This window comes from Suricata suricatta, chromosome 11 (assembly GCF_006229205.1).
Source record: "Suricata suricatta isolate VVHF042 chromosome 11, meerkat_22Aug2017_6uvM2_HiC, whole genome shotgun sequence".
In the NCBI taxonomy this organism is placed as follows: domain Eukaryota; kingdom Metazoa; phylum Chordata; class Mammalia; order Carnivora; family Herpestidae; genus Suricata; species Suricata suricatta.
Genome location: NC_043710.1, coordinates 78,848,358 through 78,857,835, shown reverse-complemented (window position 1 = coordinate 78,857,835; position 9,478 = coordinate 78,848,358). Strand labels below are relative to the sequence as shown.

General features: G+C 37.0%; 1 protein-coding gene across 1 annotated transcript in view; it reads right to left on the bottom strand.

Annotated features, from left to right (window-relative positions):
- ARHGAP42 (Rho GTPase activating protein 42) overlaps positions 1 to 9,478 on the bottom strand; it is a 276,802-nt gene that overhangs the window by 185,846 nt on the left and 81,478 nt on the right. The window lies entirely within an intron of this gene.

The following is a 9,478-nucleotide window of genomic DNA, read 5'->3' as shown; positions in this document are numbered from 1 at the left end:
GCCTAAATGTCCATCACCTGACGAATGGATCAAGAAGTTGTGGTATATCTTCACGATGGAGTACTACATGGCAATGAGAGGGAATGACATATGGCCCTTTGTAGGAAAGTGGATGGACCTTGAGGGTGTCATGCTGAGTGAAGTAAGCCAGGCAGAGAAGGACAGAAACCATATGTTTGCACTCATAGGTCTAGCAGGAAAACAGGAGAGACCTAATGGAGAACCAGGGAGAGCGGAGGAGGGAGAGAGAGTTGGGGAGAGAGAGGGATGCAAAACTTGAGAGACTATTGAATGCTGAGAATGAACTGAGGATTGAAGGGGAAGGGGGAGGGGGGGAAAAAAAAAGAATGGCATATAAATTAATGCTGCCATCAGCTGCAAAAATCAAAATTCCCATCTGCCTGCACCAAGGCCAATGCCGTGTTCCTCATTCTCTGTATTTATCAATTTGATATAATAAACATACTATCACATTAAAAAAAAAAGAAATACAGACTAAAGCTTCGTCTCAGTTTCTGCATTTTAGTAAGATCTTTAAGTGATCCATCTACATATTAAAGTTGAGAAGCACTGTTCTCTTTTTTTTTTCTTTTTTAGCTTTTACTTAAATTCCAGCTAGTTAATATATAGTGTAATATTAGTTTCCGATGTACAATGTTGTGATTCATCACTTAGGTACAAAACCCAGTGCTCATCACAAGTTCAGAAAACTTTCTAAAGAAGCACTGCTTTAGAAAGCTATCGGAACTATATTGCCCTGTCTTGGGGAAAAGATCAAATACTCCTAGAAACATTGGGAGAATAAACCAAAATGTAAATCAGGAATAATAGTAGCATATTTTTTTAAAAATGTATAGTCAAATGGAAATTGTAAGACAGTAATTCATTCACATCAATTTCTGTACCTTATACTTAATATAACTAAAGTTGTAATGTTTTGATTACAGAACTAACAGAACAGATAAGGTAAAGGCAAAAAATATTTCTGTTTAAGCTTTTATTAAATGTTTTTATTTCTGAGAGAGAGAATGAGTGAGAGACAGAGTAGGAGTGAGGGAGGGGCACAAAGAGAGAGAGACACAGAATCCAAAGCAGGCTCCAGGCTCTGAGCTGCCAGCACAGAGACAGGTGCGGACCTCAAACTCAGAAACCACCCCAGGAACCGAGATCATGACCAGAGCTAAATCGAAAGCTTAACCAACTGAGCCACCCAGGCACTCCTCTACTTAAGGCTTTGAACTTTCCCTTCTACGTCTTTATATTCTTTAGGTTCCCTACATCTTCCTACATCCATACTAATACTGAAAACATTCTGTAAGACCAGAAGTCTAATAAGTCTGGCATAAAGTCTATAATAAAAGCAAGTAAGTGAAAAAAATAAATCAAGAGTCTCATTACAGCAGTTATTAAGAAAAAGAATGTTTTCCATTCAAGAATTTAAAATTACAATCTACAGGTTTTTCTCCACTCTTTTTAGAACTACTAGGCTTATTTATACTAACTAAGCTGGTTTGAAATGCTATCACTGCAATTACTTCATACTGGATTTTATTCACAGTTGCCAAAAGAGAAATCAAAGAATTATATGGGAGACTCAGATTAATCTGATAAACACATTCATGACCTTAGAATAAAAATAGCATTTTTTATTTAGAAATTTGAGATTTTAACTTCTGCAAAAATAAAATGCTACAATACAACCTAGTTGTGACAGCACTAAATTGAAAAGAGAAACATTTTACAAAAATATAAAAAGCGTTAAATGGAGTATATAATAGCATACTTTATTTTTGTATGAAATAATGGGGTAAAGAAAGCATTCTATCATTTTGTCAACTATCTATTGCCACTGAAGAGCTTCATTGGTGAACCTGGAAAAAAAAAAGTCAAAAAAATTTTGGATAATGGAAGGCCTTATCTACAGAGAAAGAAACCAAGAGGTAAATCAGTTTGAGCTACAGGAATTAGAAGCTGCAAGTACTCCTAAAGGGGAGAAAATAAGAGGTGATAGAAAGTATTTGAAAGTCTGTTTAAAAAGCACTTTAATCCCAGATTTCAAGCTCAATGCCTCGTAAGTTTTTTAATTAAAAACAAAACAAAAACAACTACCTTCATATGCTTCTTTTATAAGAAAATACTAGATAAGGCACTCTAACAACACATGAGAATAAACCAAAAAGAGGAAAAATAGAGGAAATAGAATCTAGAAGTCGGGGATCCAATATAGCATAGAAGCAATGAAATTCTCATGTCAACAGAGGCATATTCCAGGACAACTATTGTGCAAAAGGTTCAGAGAGGATCTTATCTAGACTGGAGCAATAGGTTATAGGCTCCAGGAAATGTCTCCAGAGAATAAAAATAGAACTGACCAATATTCTAATGTATCTGAATGTAATGAAAGGAAATTTACACTTCCTTTAAAGAAAATTCAAAGGTAATTACTAACTCTTGGGAAAACAGTTATATCATAACACTATGAAAATAAATGAAATAACTCAGTTTTAGTATGTGCAAAGTCACTATGATATAAACATAACAGTATAAAATGAGAAGAACGTATCTAAAACTGAGGAAAAAATGTAGTAGCAAACAATCATGGTCTTGAAAGAAATAGAAATGGCTAAAAGTTTAAAGCGGTCTTTGGCATAACTAAGTGGTGAGGGCTTGTTAGATGAGAGGTTGATAGTTTTTGTTAAGCCTGTTAAAAATCTTTAACCTTTTTAAATAATGAAAAATAACACATGCTATAAATGTTTTATTTTCCTACAAGACTAAATTTTAGGAGGCTAAATTCACTGACTAATTTTCCCAGAATTAAGTAAATATCTAGCATATAGAAACCTGACAAGACTGATTTGTCTTGTTTTTTGACAACAGGTATTTTTAGAATAAATGAAGATGTAGCTCGATTTAGATTGCTTGGGATACCCTAGAACTTTCTACCTGGTCAACCCAAAAAACAACTGCCTCATGGAGTAGTGTCTGAATAGTCCCAGGAGCATCATCCTGTGACAACTAAGAAGTCCACAGGCTTCCCCAAGGTAACTACTGCTTCAAGAGTAAATCGTGCAGTTGCCTTAAGTCAGATTTTGGTTTAAGTAATTAGGAAACTCACATTCTCATTTTGATGTTGTACCTCTTTGTCTAAATATTAATGATGCTGTTTCCTGCTTTATTTGAATGGTGTTCTGGTCTGTTTCCCATATAAATACTATTTATAGACTCAGTACAATAATAGTTTATTATGATGAGAATGTCTGAGGAGAAAAATTTGAACATGCAAAAGCAATTGCATGTCTGGTTCCTCCCAACAAAAACTACTCTCCCTCCAGCAGTTTTCTGGGTCTGTCCCAATTTGACAATAAGTTTTGTCTCTTCTTCTTTTGTTGACTTTTCAGGGAAATGACTTCAAAAAACTAAAACTTTTCTTTAAACAGTATAGTGTCAGTTCCATAGAAATATATGTTTCTTAGTCCAAATGAAGATATTTCATTTGTCATTTGTCCTGCATGGAAAATGAACAGCCAGGAACACCATTTCATGAATTAGTAACAATGACCTACTAACTTTCTCAACCCTTATTTAATGCTTTCCTTGAAGTCATTTTATTTATAATGTCAAAGTATTGCATTAATAGTTTACAAAGCATAGGGGCATGGGTCAGCTCAGTGGGTTAAGCGTCCAACTCTTGATTTCAGCTCAGGTCATAATCTCACAGTTTGTGGGACTGAGCCCCACACTGGGTTGTGTGCTGACACTGTGGAGCACAGCAATTCTCTCTCTCTTTCTGCCCAACGCCCCACCCCCAACTCCATTCACATTCTCACTCCCTCTCTAAATAAATAAATAAATAAATAAATAAATAAATAAATATTTTTAGAAAGAAGTTTACAAAGCACAAAATAACAGAAAGAGAAGAGGAATTAACAATCCTATTAAGCAGGTATAAAATACTTCAAAGTAGTATTGTGTGAGTTGGGTTTTCGGACAAATGGCTGATGGATAGCCAGTTACTTCCTAACCTGGCCCATCCTCAAAATCTAAAGGCATCTCTGACACAAGTCAGGTAGATCCACACTGCCAAGTGTACCCCAGCAACTCCTCAGAGATGACAAGCCAGTATTAGAATCTCTGGTGGCCAGTATCCACAAAAGCCTTTAGAGACCATGAAAACTGGTAGGGGAGTCTTGGGCACAAAACAAATTCCCCATCAGGCCTTGGGCACAAAACATATAAAATGACTGCTCCAGCACCCACCCACCACAGTGCCTTAAACAAAATAACTCTTGATGTTGACTATTAGAGAAATTTCTTCTAAGACTTTACCTAAGTAAAATCTAAAAATATTTTTATTAGATGCAAATTTCTAATACCCAAATACTTTTTTATAAGCAGTTATTGTGATGTTCTATAGTTTATCAATGTTGATATATACATAAATAGTCATTTCATTACCTGATTTGGGGATCCTGACTAACATCAAATGTAACAGCTGGTCTTGCAATTACAGACTCTGCCTATACTCAGGTGGATGACAGGAGCTTGATAGAGTGAGAGCAATTTCCCAAAAACAATATTTAATACATAGTGGTCTTTAAATAGATGAACATTAAATGATTTAATAAATTTTGTAATATATTTCCATAATCTATTTGCTCTATAAAAAGAAACATACTGACTCTTATTCTAGGTTTCATAAAATATTATTAAAAAAGTCCAGATACTTTGGAAAATTATGTTAGCTATCTGCATTCTTGCCACCTGCATGAAACTTTCCTGGCTGTATTCACCAGTAATAATCTTTCCCCTTCCTGACCATCTGGACCATGAGATTAGCGGAGAGCAATCAAAATACAGTTTCATACATAAATGTTAACTTTCCAACAAATTACTGAGGTTAAGAATACTGCTGTAGGTTACCCTTTTTATCTCTACAATGTGATATTGGAAAAATACTTTTGAAACAAAAGAAATCTATTATTCAGGTATATTCATAACAGATCTCAAGAGTATAAGCATTCACAAAGACAAAAATATACCCACACTGTGAAGAAGTATAATAATGGCTTCTATATTTACCAATATCATAAATTCTAAAACATTCCTGAACTGTCTAAAATATTTGTTTCCTAACTCGATCTTTTCAGCAGGTTTAAGTTCACCCTAACTATTTTTAACTGTGGAAAACCAGATTAGTGCCTAGAAGACAGAATCAGAAAAACATAAAGAAAATTACTCCATATTCATTGTTAACGTGACTCCATTACAGTAAGTACTAAGCATTATACTATTAAATGTTTCCACAACTAATCTGCTTGAGCTTTACAGATTTCACAATTAGGAGATTTGAGAAAGCATGTCTCTCTCACATCCAATCAATATTTGTATCATAATCAGATAATGATATGTTAAATATTTCTCCCTAGAGTCCTTTTTCCTCAAACCTAAGCAGCATAAATACATACTCAAACAGAAGTACAGATCAAAAACTCAGTGACATATTCCATTACGTCAACAACACAGTTTTCAGTTAATAACTATGATGTTCAGATGTGCTGATGAATAGGGGAGAACTAAGTTATTAGCAGTGGGATTTAGACTTGGCCAAACTTCAAGGAAAACATGGAAACCTATAAAAGTCTGTAAAGGCCAGCTTGAACCAATCCAATCATTTTAGAAGTCCAGGTAATGCCCCAAGAGTCACTTTACTATTCTATCTGGGTGGACCATCTAGACTCTCAAGGCCTTTCCTCATATCCTTCTTGCACTGACTGTTTTTTCCACACAGAGTACAAGAGGAGCAGTAAAATACTAAGACTGAACTGAGGATATGAGCCAGAGAAGGTAATTTAGATCTGGCCACATTAAAAAAATAAAACTGGAATCAACTTACACAACCAAGTGACACTCAGCAATACACTATGGAACCTTCAATGAACGACCCAGGGTATCACACCAGCAGTTCATGCCTGGAACTCCCACTGAGGAAGTTTTAATTCTTTGAACATTTAGAAAATCAAGGGAAGCGCAGAAACTGAACAGCAAGCTTTGGGTCAGGAACAATTTAACCCATTAACATAGCAAGAAGCAGGATCATTTTGGTATGCCTTAAGAAGAAATAATGATGTCTGTAAAACAGCAAGATATAAAAAGTGGCGCCAACTCGTCACACAATATCAACTAGATATTGTGTGCTGGTGTAAAAATTAACACCCCCTACTTGATGGGCTGTCTACTCTGTCTGCAATACCTAACATTATTTGCAACCGAAAACTCTACTTATTTTCTAGAAGCCACAACATCACAAAAGATTGTTCCACTCTATTTGTGGCTTCAAGCTCCATGGATGCCTATTTGCAAAGCCAATAAATTGCTTCCTAAACAAACAGGGGAACAAAAAATCACAGGCCCACTGCTGAACGCTGGCAGGTCACTGTAATACACCCACATACAGAGCGGCACTCATCTTTCTTCTAACACTTCACGGCCCCTTGGAATCTAAGGTCTCATGAAAATACAAAGAAATTATAGTGATCTTTAAGATAATTAAACCAAGTTCTCCACAATGTCCTCCTGGTGTTTTATTTTCTTAATTTCCAAACACAAATTAAAAAGATTACTATTGAAAACAAGTCCCTATAAACTTGTATTTAAATTCTTCTTTCATATGCTACCAGCGCATACTTGTATAGTATTGCATGCAAGTGTATTAGGTTTTGGCAGACGTAAGATGTAGCAAGTTGGAAGAACATATTAAGTATTATTTGGTAATAAAAATTTATTTGATATTATAACATAGTTTGCTAATTAATCATTAAAAACAATAACAAAAGCACAGCCTACACATGAAAAGTCAGAAAACCTTTATCAGATTGCCCAGGTACTCTGTATAGAGTTAAAAACTGCTACATCTCTGCTTAATCACTTGTCTATGACCACCAACTGTGCCACGTTTGTTCCACCCAGTACACAAATGCCAATACAGACAAGACAAAGGGACAGAATCTTCACCTTGGAATCCATAATACCAAGACGTTTCTTTGTACTTTTAATTGTTCCCATTTATCCTCTAACCATACTACCCAGATTCTTTGCAGGGGTTATGGCCAGTAATCTAGTCTCCTTTTTAACTTCTAACTCCTGTTCTTCTTGTCTCCCACCATACCTGGGTTCCATTCCCTGGATGATCAGGTGCTTTACCTGCGCTATACTTTAGCGTATGAACGCAGGTTCTAACGTTGCCTGCCATTGCGCATTTGGACTGTGATTCAGAATTTGTGGTGAGGTTGCCAATCTTTAATCTTTTCTGGTCTACGGTGGAGTCTGGTTTCTCTTATCCTCACTGGTATAACAATGGGACTCACCGAAGGGTTCACACCTTCTATAAACCAGGGACTTACCCTGTAAGCAGATCATTAGGATTACCTATCACAATCGAGGAGAAGTAGGACTTCAAGATGAAAAGTCACAATAGAGGCACAGAAGTAATTCTACACTATCCTATCTAATGATTTTTCCTTCCCATATTCTCTCTGAATGAAGGTAGGGCCCTTTAGTAATGTCTGCTTTGAAACTGCAAAGTAGTTTGAGATTCTAGTACACACACACACACACACACACACACACACCACACACACACACAGAGGACATATACATTATATAATATTAAGTTCAAATTTTGGCAAATGAATACATACAAATATAGAAAGACAGCCTTTCAATTTTACACAATTTCAAAACCTCATTCTAGCTGGTTTCTTTGAAGACTATCTCATCACTTCAAATGAATTTCTTTTGAATTCCCAAGATCTTTTACTCCGAGATTTTGTTATTATAAGTATTTTTATACATAACACAGTCTCCAAGTCACATATTTTTGTTTTCTTTTGAAGCATACATTTTAGAAAATGAAAACGTGTTATTCTGATGTTGCCTTAAGTTCTGTTTTGTTTTAGTGGTGTTTGACCTGTTTCCCAAAGCCAAAACAACCCCCAATTCAGAAGTCATCTTTCCCCCGGTATGCAGAGCATGCACACTCTGGACACCGCTACCAAGAGGCAGAGATGTCACACATACTACCTCATTTAATGTCCACAAAATGATCTGAGGTACTGAGTAGGTTTTATCCTCATTTTGCAGATGAGAAAAAGAGGATCAACCATCACCTGGAGTAATTTGCCCCAAGCCACGACTAGTAGGTGGAGAAGCAGGTACTTAATTTTGACTGATTCATTCCAAAGTCTATCGTATTCCAGAAAACCATTATTGTCAAAGTGGGCGTAGAGGGAGGGGGGGGCGCGGAAAGGAGGTAGGCAGGGAAGGGAATGCCAGTGTGCTACCCTGCTGCATCACAGCAAAGAACAGGCTTATCATCCTTAAAGTAAACAGTCCCAGAGCTGTTCGTGCTGTAGGGGTGATCAGGCCCCAAATATCCTGCCTTAAAGGGAACAATGAGAAATTTGTTACTGACAGCCACTTCTTTCAAGCCCCACCAATCCTTAGCACTATCAGAAACCCTCCTCCCAGCACTCCCTCACATTCCACAAAGACAGAGGCACACCATTCATACTCCTCCTCTGCACCCAAAGCTCCTGCCACCACCCTACTGAGGCTTCAATATCCACTTCCTTCCTTGTCCAATATCCAGTTTCTGTGTTCCACAACCTCTTAACCTCCAGTGACCTTCTCTCTGCTGTAACTCACACACCCACAAGGACACTAAGAGTTCAAGCTATCTAAGCCCTTCGCTTTTTGCTTTTTGGCAATCCCTCTATTCAACTCTAGTCTACTCCTAGTCCGATTTCCCACAGTGGCTATCTAAAAAGAATTTTGTTACTTAAGAACCTAGCCCCAACTTCCCCTTACTCACTCATACCAGATGAGTATGCCTAGCCTCCTGCTTCTCTGAGAGAAGTTCAAGACCCTCTGATTAACACTATCTTTATTCATTCTCTTCAACTTGCCTGTCTCAGAAAAGGGGCCCTTTTTCTCGCCATGAAGCTTCTAATCTCCCCCTTCTCTGTGTCTAGCTCCATTTCTATTGTTTCCATCATCACATTCTCTCTACACAGCTCTTTCTCCTTCTGCCAAATATATTTCTTCTTCCTTGTGAAGGAGGAAGAGCAGGGACACCTGAGGGTTGGCAGAGGAAAAGGGGATTTATTTGACACATACACTAGCACTGCACACAGCTCTTTAATCCTCAGTACTCCACAAGGTGATGTAAAGTAAAACACCCAAATCTTCACTCACCATTCTATTTTACAAATAGAAACTGAAATATTGAGGTTAAATAATACCCACGATCATACAGCTAACAACTTGCAGAGTGAAACTTTGACCCCACTTGAATCACATGAAATGTATCCACTTTCTCAGGACTCCAGGACTGATCATACCACCCCAATTCATGAAATTGAGCAAGTCCAGTTACCTCTCAGGAATTTCTAGGAGAGATTCTCTCTACCTGTCAAAT